The 13,979-nt window shown below is 44.7% G+C and overlaps 1 protein-coding gene across 6 annotated transcripts in view; it reads left to right on the top strand.

The window, feature by feature from the left end:
* Positions 1–299: 299 nt before the first annotated feature.
* Positions 300–13,979, top strand: part of NAP1L1 (nucleosome assembly protein 1 like 1) — a 31,773-nt gene continuing 18,093 nt past the window's right edge. For 3 of the 6 annotated variants that reach the window (XM_083820088.1, XM_083820090.1, XM_083820086.1), the window contains exons 1-2: positions 300–476; positions 13,324–13,369. The gene's annotated coding sequence lies outside the window, so the exon portion shown is untranslated. Of the gene's footprint in view, positions 477–13,323; positions 13,386–13,979 lie in introns of all 6 variants that reach the window. The other 3 variants (XM_083820089.1, XM_083820091.1, XM_083820087.1) reach the window with 1 other exon arrangement.

Here is a 13,979-nt window from a genome sequence, read left to right as displayed (position 1 = left end):
GAAGGGGCACTGCAGGAAAACAGGCTCGGGAGGCCTCTGGGAGGCAAGCTACGACCAGGGGGCTGGGGCTCCTGCTGCCTCTGCCCGACCACAGCGGGGAGGCCGGACCCGACGCCCGCAGCTCGGCCCTCTCAGCCCGGTCAGGGCTTTGCGGGGCGGCCGCGTTGGGGCCTCCCCTCAGCGCGGGGCGGGCGCCAACCGCCACCACCAACGCCTGGCGGGGCGGGGGGAGGGGGGGAGGGGAAGGAGGGGGAGGGCGCGCGCGCGCGTTGCCAGGAGACGGCGGCGCGCGGCGGGAGGGGGAGGTGCCGCTGCCCGTTACGTGGTGACGTGCGGTGTATATGAGCGCGAGCGGCGGGAGCGCGGGCCCTTTCCCCGCCAGCCGCCTCCGCGCGCCGCCGCCTCGCTGCTGCCGCCGCCGCTCCTGCCGCTGCTGCTCCCCGCCCGCACGGCACGGCCCGGCCCGGCCCGCGCAGGTACCGGGCGGGGGGGGCACCGTGAGGAGGGTGAGGAGAGGAGGAGGAGGAAGGCAGGAAGCGGGGGGGGGAGGCGCGCATGGCGGCGGGGGCCGCCGCCCGGCCTGGCGCTGCGGGCCTGCCTCCGCGCCGCCGTGTCCGCCGCCGCCGGGGGGCCGGGGCTGCGCCAGAGCCGGGAGCCGCCTCAGGCAGCGCCCCCCCGGCCCCGGCACGGGGCGCTCGGAGCCGCCCCGCTCCCTCCCCGGGGCTCCGCGGCCCCGTCAGGCGGCGCGGGGGGAGCGCGGCGGGCTAACGCCGCTCGGCCCCGGCGTGGTGCGGTGCTGCCCCCAAGCCTTGGTCGCTTGTTTGTTAGTAGCTTGTTAGTAGCTTGTTAGTAGCTTGTTAGTAGCTTGTTAGTAGCTTGTTAGTAGCTTGTTAGTAGCTTGTTAGTAGCTTGTTAGTAGCTTGTTAGTAGCTTGTTAGTAGCTTGTTAGTAGCTTGTTAGTAGCTTGTTAGTAGCTTGTTAGTAGCTTGTTAGTAGCTTGTTAGTAGCTTGTTAGTAGCTTGTTAGTAGCTTGTTAGTAGCTTGTTAGTAGCTTGTTAGTAGCTTGTTAGTAGCTTGTTAGTAGCTTGTTAGTAGCTTGTTAGTAGCTTGTTAGTAGCTTGTTAGTAGCTTGTTAGTAGCTTGTTAGTAGCTTGTTAGTAGCTTGTTAGTAGCTTGTTAGTAGCTTGTTAGTAGCTTGTTAGTAGCTTGTTAGTAGCTTGTTAGTAGCTTGTTAGTAGCTTGTTAGTAGCTTGTTAGTAGCTTGTTAGTAGCTTGTTAGTAGCTTGTTAGTAGCTTGTTAGTAGCTTGTTAGTAGCTTGTTAGTAGCTTGTTAGTAGCTTGTTAGTAGCTTGTTAGTAGCTTGTTAGTAGCTTGTTAGTAGCTTGTTAGTAGCTTGTTAGTAGCTTGTTAGTAGCTTGTTAGTAGCTTGTTAGTAGCTTGTTAGTAGCTTGTTAGTAGCTTGTTAGTAGCTTGTTAGTAGCTTGTTAGTAGCTTGTTAGTAGCTTGTTAGTAGCTTGTTAGTAGCTTGTTAGTAGCTTGTTAGTAGCTTGTTAGTAGCTTGTTAGTAGCTTGTTAGTAGCTTGTTAGTAGCTTGTTAGTAGCTTGTTAGTAGCTTGTTAGTAGCTTGTTAGTAGCTTGTTAGTAGCTTGTTAGTAGCTTGTTAGTAGCTTGTTAGTAGCTTGTTAGTAGCTTGTTAGTAGCTTGTTAGTAGCTTGTTAGTAGCTTGTTAGTAGCTTGTTAGTAGCTTGTTAGTAGCTTGTTAGTAGCTTGTTAGTAGCTTGTTAGTAGCTTGTTAGTAGCTTGTTAGTAGCTTGTTAGTAGCTTGTTAGTAGCTTGTTAGTAGCTTGTTAGTAGCTTGTTAGTAGCTTGTTAGTAGCTTGTTAGTAGCTTGTTAGTAGCTTGTTAGTAGCTTGTTAGTAGCTTGTTAGTAGCTTGTTAGTAGCTTGTTAGTAGCTTGTTAGTAGCTTGTTAGTAGCTTGTTAGTAGCTTGTTAGTAGCTTGTTAGTAGCTTGTTAGTAGCTTGTTAGTAGCTTGTTAGTAGCTTGTTAGTAGCTTGTTAGTAGCTTGTTAGTAGCTTGTTAGTAGCTTGTTAGTAGCTTGTTAGTAGCTTGTTAGTAGCTTGTTAGTAGCTTGTTAGTAGCTTGTTAGTAGCTTGTTAGTAGCTTGTTAGTAGCTTGTTAGTAGCTTGTTAGTAGCTTGTTAGTAGCTTGTTAGTAGCTTGTTAGTAGCTTGTTAGTAGCTTGTTAGTAGCTTGTTAGTAGCTTGTTAGTAGCTTGTTAGTAGCTTGTTAGTAGCTTGTTAGTAGCTTGTTAGTAGCTTGTTAGTAGCTTGTTAGTAGCTTGTTAGTAGCTTGTTAGTAGCTTGTTAGTAGCTTGTTAGTAGCTTGTTAGTAGCTTGTTAGTAGCTTGTTAGTAGCTTGTTAGTAGCTTGTTAGTAGCTTGTTAGTAGCTTGTTAGTAGCTTGTTAGTAGCTTGTTAGTAGCTTGTTAGTTAGTAGCTTCCTAAAGGATGAGAAGAATACTGTGATTGATTCTGAACGAGCTGGTCAGCTGTTAGCTGATAGTCTCTTGAAAGCCCTCTAACTCTCCTGGCTTTTAGGGCAAAATAAAATTTGAGGTTTATGTACACTGTAATACGGGTGACGTAGGTGCCTCTGTACCAGACAAGGTTTAGGCTACGGGGGCTTTAGGAGCATCCAGTACAAGCGCTTAGAGCAGGCCACTGACACCGGAATTTCTGTTTGCGTGGCCTGCGTACTGCTGTGCAAGAGGTCCATGCTAGCCATGTCCCCTCCTGCGTTTTGTGACAGGCCTTGTTTATTACGTGTTCTGGTTTCTGGTGATTTATTTGTTTATTTGTGCATTTGCAGAAGGAGGGTCTTGTCCACAGGCGGTAGATCTGGTGCCTTTTAGAGCCCCTGTTCCTCTCCTAACATTTATAGGACAGTGAAGTGCTGCGTCTATGCAGGCAGCCCAGCATTAAAGGAAGCGCCCAAAGCGATGGATTTGGTGTAGTGGTGCGTGTCTAACCTGTGCCTCGCTCAAAAAGTGCTCCTGGGAGCAGGCAGGGGAGCTGTTATGGTGATCACCTTACCAAGCACCCTGAAACGGGTGCTCTGCTTTTTCTCAGCTTCTTGCACACGTGCCGTACTAGTTATGCACAAGTGAAACTGAAAGCAAGGCGTTGTAGGTATGTATGTTATGAAGCCTTTAAAGACTTCTTACAATACCGAGACCGGAATCTTCCAGGCTGACACCATTTTCCTTAATGGAATGACAGAACTGCAGATCTTCAACTAAACTTTGGCGTACCCTACTGTCAGCTGTGTTGGTGTAAATCTGTTCAACCGCTTAGCTCCCAAAAGTTGAAGCAGTTGTAACAGGGAGAACTTAATTCAGTGTGGCAGAGATCGTATCCCTTCAGGGGAGTGAAATGGCTCGAGGATTTGAATTTCAGTAGTGAAAAATCTCAGGGGAAGCGAGACAAGCATCTATTTGAATTCTTGATGAAAACACTTGGTGAAAGCCCATTTGTTCCAGTAGGCCAACAGGTATAATAACCGTGTGTATCGCATCTGTTTGTTTCTGCTAGTACGGCTGTAACCCCACTCATCTTGACTCTTCTGACACAGCTGCAACCATTGTGCATCTCAGGCTAGCTGTCGGAGGTCTGGTTCCTTCTTTGGGAAGTTTGGACAGACTGCAGAAAATGGAGACGTAGTGTTTTGTAAATACAAGTTTGTTTACCTGCATTTCTACATACACTCCATGGAACTTCAGCCTTGTCTTTTCTTTCCTTCCATGAATTGTTATCACTTTTGTATTTGTCTGGTACCAGCAGGCACTTGTAGAGAAGATACTACTCTGCAGACAGAAACAAGGCTCCTTGGTGCCAGTTGTGTTTTACTACAACTGTGGGGTCTCCTGAGAGCTGCTGGCTGGGTGGCTGCCTTCCGCCCGACTTCCCATTAAGAAACTGGTTAGTAAATAACAGGGCAGGACAGTCCTGCACAGGCGGTGTTTAGTCTGAGGATTGGTTGTGTGACGATTAGCCTAATGTTTATGGGTCAGTTTTCATTGGTAAATTACTTTGAGTGCAAAAGTGATTATAACAAAGTTAATTTAATCTGCCTGATCCTCGCTCTGCTCAGAGGTTAGTGCAGTTCCTCATCACCTAACTTTGTTAAAATGGAGAGTAGTTCTTGTGTCTTGTGGACTTGTCTAGAAAGCCAGATGTGCCTGGAAGGTGTCAACAAAAGTTGTTTGGGGGATTCGTTTGACCTTCTGAAAAATCGAGCTATTGTGAAAACAATGCATAACCTTTTTTTAAGAACTTCCTACACTCAACAAAACTAATGCAAAGGGAAAATTTAATTATCAGTGTGGCTTCATGTATTTAGTGAAAGATTGCAGATGTTGCAGGCTAAAATTTTAGCTCCACTCAACTGAAAAAAATACCCTCAAACCTTTGCTAACTTGCATTTGAAATGTTATATGTAGTTTTATTTCTGTTCATTTTTATTCATGTTAACATATGAATAGTTCGAGCAACTTAAAGCAATTTCTTCTCCCTAAAGCTTAAACATATGGCCAGCTTTCCTTAGTAGCTTTTCATGATCAAAATGTAAGCCAAACTTTCTAGATACGAAAACTTCAATTTGTAGCTGTAGCTACCAAGCATTCAGCTGCTGACTTAACATCTTTCACTTAAACAGTTAGATGCTAGCATTAGTCTCATTTTTAAGTGCTGGAAATTTGTACTGAGCAGGTACTTGGAAGTCTGGCGTGGAGCTAAGACCCAGGCAGGAATCACAAAGACTTGTTGTTGTTTCTGACTACCTGTGGTAAGATCAGTGCAGCCCACTGCTTTGTTCTTGATGTTGGTAAATACCAAAAGTTCCAAAGTAGAGGCAGTTCTCCCACGTTTCTTGTGGGACGACTCGTCCTTGAGGGAAAGCTTCCTTTGCCAGCTCTAGTCTGAAAAGCTGGTTTAAGCAGTGAGAGGTTAGGTTGTGGGGTGGGGGTGGAGGGAAAAACAAACCACCCCCCTGCCTGTGATACTGTTTACATCCCAAACAGCCTTCAGTCGGTGCTTTTGGACTTCTGATGCCTTCACTCACTTGTGCCACTTCTCATCGTTCGCTTCTGAAGTTCTGCTCATCTCAGGTTGTGTTCAGGTGCTGGTGGAGCTGGGCCCTGAGCTCATCCGCTTCATCTCTGCCACAGAGTTCTGCAGGGAATACCGGCTGTTTACTGGGGATACGCTGCTGAAAGCCTGTCCTCACCATGCCTTGCTTTGGGTGTTCAGTCACCCTGCATCTGCTTCAGATCTTGTCTGCTCGTGCAGGTTGAATAAAAGTCTTCAGTGGGCTCAATGCAATGACACATCTTTACAGAGCAATTTCTCAGCATTTTGGATTCTAAAGTCATTTGAATTGCTTCTTGTAATGTGTGTTACTTTAGATATTAGTACTACTTACTTTGCATAGGTCGTATCATCTTTTTTTAGGCAGATCAAACTGGTGAGATCTGCATGGCTTGCCCTTCTAACTCTGGTATCGCCTTCTTTGCTGTTAGGAATTTATCAGGTACTTCTGCTGGTGCCAAAAGCACAACCGAGTGAAAGTCAGAAGAAAAAGGTAATTTTGTAAGTAAGCCTCAAATTCCTTGGCTTTCTACAGGTGCGCTGTCTGTTTACAGACACTTGTTAAATTCTGCATCTGTAGCTGTTTGGCAAGTGCCTCGCTGCAGCCATAACCACCCGCATACTTCTGTTGGGTCCCACTGCCAGCTGCAACATCTCACCCCCAGGAGCCACTAAACTGTATCCAAGGTAGATCATTGTCTTCAGTGAATGCTACCTTGTTCAAAGCCAGACACCTGAGAGTTTGCAGTGCAGCAAGAGCTTAATTTCCATAGAAAAATGTAGAACTGAAGCTAACAAGGTGCTAAATATACTTCTTGAATTTCAATGGCTTCTCAGGGAGCGGATGAGTTTCCTATGCTGCATTCATCGGATGTTCCAGCAAAAAACAACCATCAGAAACTGTAAATAAACAAATTCACTGTTTTTTAACTTTTCAGATAAGGCTGTAAAAATGTTTTCTAAATGACGTTGGATAAAAACCTTAATGCTGTAGTGGGTGAGCGTTGCAGATAGTGTAACTGCCAAGGTGGTTGGGTTTGATTCTGTGGCAGTCTCAGCAGTCTGAGAAACTGCCTCTTCAGCTGATGTTTTGGTGTGCACAGCTTGATATTGCTCAGTGTTAAAATGCAGCCTGATACCTGAAGCGCTTTGTTAAAACACTGTTTTTGTGTTACTCCTTCAGCATGGTCAACAAACCAATTTGTTGTATGTTATGTGCATCATAAACTGTACAGAGGAATACTCTTTGGAAGTTGTAAACATCTTTCTGTACATGAAGATTCTGATTTCGGCCCTGCAGGATGGGTGTTCCTTTCCCCTTATCAACGATGGAAAGGAGAAACTGCAACAAGCCCTGCTGGTCAGTTTGTTTAAAAACCCAACATCCTCGGTAAGGTTTTTCAGATATGAATTTAAACTTCTGGATTACTTTCCTAATGATGAAAGATTGTCCCAAATAGAAATTGGTATGTCTTCTGCTACAGAATCTTGGCATCCAGAACAAAGGCCATGCTGTGTGCTAATTACCTTATTTTTAGAACACGATCAGATCAGTAGCAGAGCCAAACATGCAGATATAATTCAGCCCTGAATTTAAATTGCAATTCTGTAGTCCATTTCCTTCTCCTTATGGTGACTCCTTTCTGCGAAGGTAAACAGGTGGTACCTAAAATTAAAAATAAAAACAAACAGTACAAAAATAGAGGATTCACTACTTGTCAACTGACTCTTCCTTTCCTGCTTTAAAGATTAGTCAAGGTGAAAGCTCTAAAAAGTGTTTCCACACAAATGAAAGCAAGCCCTGCAATTACCAGTAACGAGTTAAATTAGTTGTGTTATCACTGCTTTATTTTGAAGTTTTTTTCCCCATCATGTGAAGTTTCCATGCAACCTTAGAGTACCTCCAAGGTGGAAAACTTGTGCTTGCATGCTGTAACAGGTATTGTGCAGAGGCTTGCAGCACAAGTAAAATAGCTGCATGGCACAGGGCTGCAGTGGTGCTCCTACCAGAGCAGTTAGCAGGAGCAATGATGACAACTTGAAGGGGAGAGAGCAGACATTCAGCTAACTGTGTTGTATCGCTTGGTTCAGCAGTAACACGGTCTGGAGTTTTATTCCCTAGTAGTTCCCCGGTACTGAGTTCCCAATCTTGCTGTGTTATCAGAAGGCAAGATGTAGGGTTTGTTTGCAGGTAACTCTGAACTTGCCTAACCCCATTCCAGGGCTGTTCTGAGAGGTATCCTCCCCTGTGGTGTCCTCCTTCTCTTGACCCTGCTGTTACTCATGCAGCCGCGCATCTAACCCTGCACAGAAGAAATACCTGGCACTTCTTTTAACCTTGCACTTATTCAAACATTGCAGATGAAAGGGGTACACATAGCTGAGGAAGAACCAGCTTTTCCAGCAGTATTTGCCAGTTACATTGGCTTTAGCTGGCTGGGAAGCTGTATGGTCAGCAGAGGAACTTGTTTCTTCCATCTGCTAAGACATGCATCTCCCTTGCGGTGGCTTGAATGCTTCCATCTTAGCCAACTTAGCAGTGACATGTTGTTTAAAGTTCTCAGTGTGTTTTGAGAAACACAGCTACTCAGCTATTACCTTGACAGCCTTTATCCTTACACTGCTGCTTTCTTGTGTGTTAGCTCCTGCTCTTGTTTTTCTAAGCTTGCATTTGGGCAGACGGTCTTAATTATCTACTCCAGATTTGAGGCATTTTATTTGTGTTAGTTTTTGCTCTCCTACATTAACAATCAGACATCTTTTGTTAACGTGAAGACTTCGAGGCACTGACAGAAGGAAATAGTCCCTGGAGAGCTCAGTGGCTAATAATGTCTTTCATCAAATAGAAGCGATGCCTTGGTGTTCTAGCGTAGGACTGCCCATCTCATTTACTTGAGACTGATTTGTTGTTTGACCTTCAGCTTTCCTAGGATGACATCTTTCCATATTATGAATATAATCTGTTTGTAACATATTTATATCCCATGTTAATGGGATGCACAACAGCCTCTTCATGATCACTTTCCATGCTAATAGCATGTTTCATGAATGTGATTGCAGAAGGAAAAAGAAAATACTCGGTTTTCTGCTAGATTCCCTTATGAAACAGCACTTGTTTTAAACCCGATACATTATTCAATTGCTCCTTTCTGAGGAGAAGCTAAATGCTCTCCCAGCTGCTGCTAAACCATGTGATCCCTTCCCGTGTAACAGTTTTCCCATGTGGTAGTTGGTACCGTTTAACACTTGTGAAATGATTGATGTGTTTTCTTACATCTTGGTACCAAAAATCCTGCTCTGTAACCGTGCCATGTAGTGCGTGCCTTTAAACTGCTCAGCCAGCTCCGACATCGCTGGAAATGAAACGGCACCAAGCATCGCAGCTCTTTGAAGTTACAGACCTCTCTTGGTGGTTTAAGCAAACTACCTACAACAATTATTACAAACATCTGCAGTCCAGGAGCCTGGTGGTGGATCTCTGTGCTACTTCCTTCATTTTTTTGGGCGGGGGGTGGTTGGTGCTGCTTTATGTAAAGCAAAGTGTTGCAAATTGTCCCCCTGGAACGCCGGGCAGGAGCACGGCTCTGAGGGAGCTGCCAGTGAATGTATTCCTCTCGCGTTTCCCAGTCTGCAGTGAATCCAACTTGGCTGGTATGATGTAATTTGTCTGGCACCTTTGGTTTCTGCATGCATTGCAAATAGCAGTTGACAGGACTTAATCCTGATTTTTTTAAATGCAACTAGCTGTTCTTCAGCTGGGCTTCTTCTTGTTGCTGACATCTGACTTAGGCCACTCAGTTTATTTTCTGTTGCAGTTTCCTAATTGCACATAGGGCTTGCTAGTTTTAGCCATTTTCTGTTAATGTCTTACTTTGAGTTGCCCAAGGCTTGCCAGTGACGGAAGGAGGCTGAGATTGCTGTTCTGTGGGAGAGCTGACTGACTTGCCGTACGCTGAGTTACTGGCTATTGAGGGAATTAGCTTGGGTAGAAGGTAGATTGCTTTTAAAGACCCGAGGCGTGGCTTCAGTATTCTCAAAAAGCTTGTTTGTGTCCCTCGAATGACTTGAAAAATTTCTCCTACTTTCTATAGCAAGCTAATTGTGTGAATAATTCCTCCAGAGGGAAAGTGTTTCCTGGAAGGGGCAGGGTGGGCACCCACGGAGGTGCCGAGCAGCTGAGATCGCGGGCGGGCTGCCAGGCCAAGGCCGTCAGGTTGGAGGCGCTGGGGCTGGGGAAGGCCTTGCCTTGGCAGCTGGCTGCAAAGTCACCTCGCTGTGACCTGTCCTCCTGGGGCCGGGCGGGTGGCGGGGTACGGCGAGAGCAGCACGCTCCCCCGGGGTGCTTGGGCTGACCTTCCGCAAGGGAAGGCTGCTCGCCAGGGCACGTGGCTGGGGCTGCTGGGCACGGCGACAGGCTTCGGCGTGGGCACGGCGGGCTGGGAAGGGGCAAGGACTGAACGGTTACAGCTTGTGTCTGAAAACTGGGCTCCACCTCGGCGTAACTGCTTTGTGAAGGAATAGCTCGTAATTTTCAGGGGTTACTGACGGACAGCTTGTGGACAAGTGCATGGCAGTGTCGTTTTTAGTTTCTGCGTGTATAGGGCTGCTCTTCTTAAATGACACTTCACTTCTAACTTTCTTTTTTAAGCATGACAAAGAACACATTTTTGATACTGTTTTGGTAAGATTGAAATTTTTGAGGGAGATCTGAATTTTTTTGTAATTCTGCAGCACACTCTCAAACCTGTGACTAAGCTCGTGATTTTTTTTCTTTTTAAGTCTCCTAACCTTTCAGTTATGAGAAAGAACGTGTTCCTTGTATGGCAGCAGGCTTGTGATCAAGCTTAAGCTATCTGAAAAGTTTAAAACACTTTACCCTTTAGAAAGCTCATACTGTAGCTTGTGTTTGTGTTCTTTTGCTTCCTTTTTGTAGCATTAACTTCCTATGTGCTGTCTTTAAAGCTGTGCAGAGATAAGATAAGCATTTATTTTCCTTTGTGTATTTTTACGGTAAGCAGCAAAACATCTCATTGTAAGCGAAGCCTTGGGGCACCTCTGCATTTGACCATAATTCAGTGCTCCTGGCCGTAGCTGCTCAAACAAAAGGGAAATAAATTTTTTCTGAGTGAGGAGGTTGTTTGCCTGCTGGGTTGGAGCAGTGGAGGCCACACTGCTACCACTTGTAATCCTTCCCTTGCATCTCCCAGGGAAGATGCTTAAAGCAGTGATACCCATGGATGCCTCTTTCCTCTCGTGTCAAGGTACAGCTGCTGTTCACAATCCTAAATGAGAGGAGTGGGGAGGAGAGCTGTGGCGTTCTTCTGGAAAGCTAAGTGGAAGGAGTACTATATGTAAAGATTCGGTTTTGGGGAGATAATATATTTTAGTGTTGCTGTTGTATCTGAAGCTCACAAGACTGGGACCTTGTAGTAAGCATTGTGCAAGACCGTCTCCTCTTAGGGAAGGTGTTTCCTCGATACTTGTCTGCCTCTGCAGTTTTTTCACCGGTAGAATTGTGTTTGTAGAGAAGCTTATGGTTATTTAAGTAATGACAAGCTAAATGTGATGCAACTGTATATCCACGCTGGTGGGTTGCACAGATTAGTCTGCCTGCCTGCCAACGTAGTGCTGCTGTCATGGTGCCTTGCAGCCTCGTCACACAAAAGCTGCTTTCTAGAGCTGGCAGATGACAGTGCCATGACAAACAGTAGTGTCTCCTCAGTTTGGGGAAGAAACCTCCCAACTGCAAATGTTCTGATATGGAGTAGTGTAAAAAAGCAGAGGGGAGATTAAATGCTGAGATATGACAAAAGCTGATGCGAGGAGAACAGAAGAACAGGGTGAAGCAGATAGGAACACGCTGAAGGGAGGTTCTGAACTTGCCAGCTAGTTGATATGGTCTACTTGAATTCCTTGAGAAAATGAAGAAAGTTGTTCAAAGGCTTGGAGTGAGCTGGGCCCTTGTTGGAGAAGGTACAGTCCTCACCTAGGTTGCTTAAAGGCTAGGGGTCAGAGAGCAGGCATAGCTGCCCCTTGCAGAGATGGGAGTTCCCCAGCAAGGCTCTGTGCTGCAGTGAATGCTTTCAGCATGGTCACACGTGGCCTTGGGAAGAGGGGTGAATAGTGAAAGGACGAAGGTGGTTGATGAGGGGCAGTTATTCAGAACTGTCAAGACAAGGACCCGCTGAGAAATTCAAGAATGTGGAAACTGCTGGTGAAACTTCATCTGCTGCTCTCTTGATCGGCGTAGAAAAACTTGGCTTAATATCTGCAGGCTGACTGTTGTAACTAAAACCCAGGATTTCAGTGCTTTGGTGCTTGAATAATATCAGCTTGCCTGCATTGTTTCAGGGGAAGACAAATCTATTTCATAAATGAGTCCTTATTATGGGCTTGTTAAATATCCCTACTTCTAAAGCCAGTGTGTTTGTTCTGAATGTAGCTGAAAGCTACAGGAGTTTCTGGGGGAATTCTTGCTGTGTCATTGCTTTTAAATAGCTATCTGCTAATGGCCACTGTTGGGGATGAGATGGATACTTGTTAAAAAGTGTTCTAGCCTGACTTGGTCATAGCTAATCTCATGGCATCATTTAGAAAAAAGCTCAGTTGAATTTAGAAGTCAGTCTGTTTCAGCTAACCTGTACCTGGAGTGCTTCAACTGCTGTCTCACCCAGCCTGCTGGCCTGGGGAGACACCTGGGTTGTGGTCTCTGGTGCACCTTTGAAAGAGCTGTCTCCAGATAGAAAGTGAAGTGCCATTTTATGGGGAGAATGGAGATGGGGAAATGTTGGTCTCTACATGGAGCAATAATAGTTAATGTGATTGTGTCTGTCCCACTTCTATGAAAATGGGCAGAAGGCAAGGTGAGCTGTGCACCTGGAGTGTTTGCCAAGAGGGGCTGCTAGCCTCCTTACAAAGGTCCTGCATGAAGGTGTGTATTTTGCATGGATAAAACCTTCTGCAAACCAGGAACGGTGCTAATTGTGGTATTGCTCAAGAAATATGGAGACTTGTAAATGAGTTGTAACTGTTGTATGTTCTTAGTTTCTGTAGGTCTTCAATCTCTGCTGTCATTCTTCTGAGAATGGTTTGTGAAGGAGACTGGAACTGGTCTAGAGGCAGCTTGCATCCATGTGTGAACCTGAAGTCACACAACAGGCAAACACCAGCTGAAACTTAAAGAACTTGGAATGAGTCAGAAATGTTCCTGGAACTCGTCAGTTCCTTAATGAATTGTTGGATGATCTTTGGTTTGTGGTAGTGCTGCTGTTTGTTAGCAAATACTGCATTTTTCTGAAATAGATGGACAAATAGCTGGGTCTCCAGTTTTTCCATGTATGAGGGAACTGAATCTGGTTACATGCAACCAGAACATATTACCAGAAACATTTTTGTAGTCTAGATTTCTAAGTATTGTTTTGCTGATGGAAAGTGTTGCTCATCTTGTAATACATTTGAGAACATACGTGCTTCGTGGCATGCGAGATGTGCAATAGTCTCAACACGTAGTGTTTGTAGTCTTGAGCATGCTTATGGTGATACTGAGGTACTTAAAATTCAGATTGTTAAGGACATGGAAATTAGCTCTGTTAAATAGCTTGGTACAGTGTTGTCAAATTAATTATATGTGGCAATTCTCTGGGTATTTTGAGGAACTACTTCGATTGGTTTTGTAACGTTAGGACTAAACATGAATCCACAAAAAGGCATGTGTAGTATTAAAGAATCTGATTCAGCAGTAAGAATTGTCTGCAGTTACGTGCTGAAAGTGAGTAGACTTCAGCAAAAGGGTTCTTAGCACCCTTGTTACTTCACTTTCTCTCAGGTTACTTTTCATAATATTGTTACTTTTAATTAGGTAGGATTAGCTACCAATTTTTGATATTAACACAATCCTATGATACAAAATGCAACGTGTATTTTTTGCTGGTATTTAAATGTATGTTAGTACATTTATTGGCTCTAAACCAGAATGACGTTTTCCAGTATTTCTGTATGCTTTGGAGTGAAAGGTCAAAACATTTGCATGGGGGATATGCCACTTTAGACTACAATACATATTTATCCTATTCCTAAAAGCTGGCATAGTTTGTTCCCTTTTCAGTGTTATGGCAGTTGCCTGTAGACCTTGTAAATGAAATCTAATGCTGTTTTTTTTGCATTTTGTATTTTCCTCTAGGGTTTGAAATCTGAGCATGGCAGACATCGACAAGTAAGTAAAATCTGTAGGTTACTGAGGCTGTAACTGCCCTGTTATGTACTTCAGATGGCTGTTCCCTCCAGATACATGAGGGACAGGGTCTGTCTACTACAATGGGATCTTGACATTGTGGCAAGATGAGTTTTACAGCATTTGCACGTGGGAGGAGAGCCTGAGTTGCTCATGCCAAATTGGTTTGGGATCTTAACTGTATAAAACAGGGATGAGGTACCACTTAACTTAACCATGTTAGCTGGAATTCTGGAGGGAAAAATGCTAGTACTACTCATTACCATTATTTCACTGAATGTAGCTTTCTCTGTACTTTGAATGCTCGTAATTTTTGTGGGATTTGAAGTATTGTTTGGGTGAATCTAATCTCAGTTCTCAAGGCCTATACATCATAACAAAGAGGATGCATAGGGCAGACAGAGGCTTGTACTTGTTGATATCAATAGGAGCTGAAGGAATCCTTCTGTAAAGGAATTTTATCTTCAAAACTCTGAAAAGGTGCTAGTTCTATAAACTGTTCTGAGTCTGAAAGTAACACAGTCTATGAAGACAAATTTGACTTTGGCTATTAAAACTTTCAAATTTTCATAGATTAAAAACTAGTGCATCAGTTTGCTTGTACC

Source organism: Anser anser, assembly GCF_964211835.1.
Source record: "Anser anser genome assembly, chromosome: 1".
NCBI lineage: Eukaryota > Metazoa > Chordata > Aves > Anseriformes > Anatidae > Anser > Anser anser.
This window is presented reverse-complemented; position numbering and strand designations above follow the sequence as displayed.